We start from the raw sequence: 1,476 nt of genomic DNA on the forward strand, positions 1-1,476 counted from the left end.
CAGCTAACTTGGACCAAGATTTATAAAAAAACTAAGCGTTCTTCAGAACTGAAATCGCGTGGATGTTATTAAGGTTTATCTAAAGTTAGAGTACGATTTTTTGGCTTCTCCTATTTGAATAATTAGTCCAGATAATTAAATTCACTTTTTAAATATAGCTTGAAACGTTCAGGCGTCAATAGGAAAGTTGTGGAGCTCCACAAATATCGTCCAACCCAGGCACTTCCAACGAGATAGATTAGCGCGGCCGTTTTTATTCGGGAAAAAAGAAAGCCCGCGGAGTTTAAAAAATACCACGTGACAGCGCGCTCCATGCGCCCGGTTGCGCCGCGATTACAGCGCTCTCATCCGTGCTTTGTAAGAAACATCACCCGCTTCGGGACTTTCGTGCTGCCAGAGACGGGGCTTCGCGTTGTGCTTGGTTCCAAGATAAGCGCCAGTGGGTACGGGCGGCAGTTGAAAGAAAGAGCTGCTCCCGTTTCTTCGGCGATAAATGCGCTGTCACGTCAGCAGAATGCATGCGGAGGAACGATGACAATCTCATGAGTTTGCTTGTTGGGATCTTGCTCCCAAATTCAAAGACGCATGTAACAAGCCTGATAACGTCGTGTGAATTACGCTGAAAAGCAGGAGCCGCGCTTTCTTTCAGTTCAGTTCACACGCACGCACACGCACACGCACACGCACATGCACACGCACACGCACACACACGCACACGCACATGCACACATGCTTAAAAAGAAGTTTTACAGAAGGGAACAATTTTTGCTTTTCCTCATCTCAGCCTGGAAACTTCGATGTTTTCCGATTCAGAAGGTGCTGCAAGCAGTGACCAGACATGGCCACATTTCGCTAAAAGAAACCAAAGCGCTAACATTAACCGCATTGAACTGATGCTGCGCTGTGATAAGCTTAACTAGCTGCAGCCGGGGAAAAACAAGTATGATTATGTTTTCTCAATATTGCTTTTGATCATTGCAGCCGTTGAATGCTTTTGCGTCCCGAACTGGGCAGCGTCATTCTCTCATCCTTTGTGCCCCACAACTCCTCTTTTAGCCTCTTGTCAGCACTTGTACCCTCAACGTAATAATTGCAAGGAAGGCGTGCACAGCTCAACCAATCAGATGAGTCATGGTATTCACGCTATCTGCGAGCGGACAAGGCGCTCGGATGGATACATGTTCACAGTGGTGTCACAGCACCGGGTCGACTACATGACTGGCGCTGATCATGTGGGCCGCGTTTGTCGTGAGATAGGCTTCAACAACAATACTTATATGACAAGACTCCATTAACACATGTGCGAAGCGCGATCAGATGACTCCTCGTTTTCGGAGATGCCAGGGTCCTGTGACCGGTCATGCGACGATGGCGTCATGATCAGGTGATGCCACGGGACCGGTAGTGTACAGGCGAGGTCACGGTAACGTGATGTCCTGTGAATATGACATGGTGACATGATTTATTACACCGCCA

Source organism: Amblyomma mixtum, chromosome 6, assembly GCF_055824585.1.
Source record: "Amblyomma mixtum isolate Tamu chromosome 6, ASM5582458v1, whole genome shotgun sequence".
NCBI lineage: Eukaryota > Metazoa > Arthropoda > Arachnida > Ixodida > Ixodidae > Amblyomma > Amblyomma mixtum.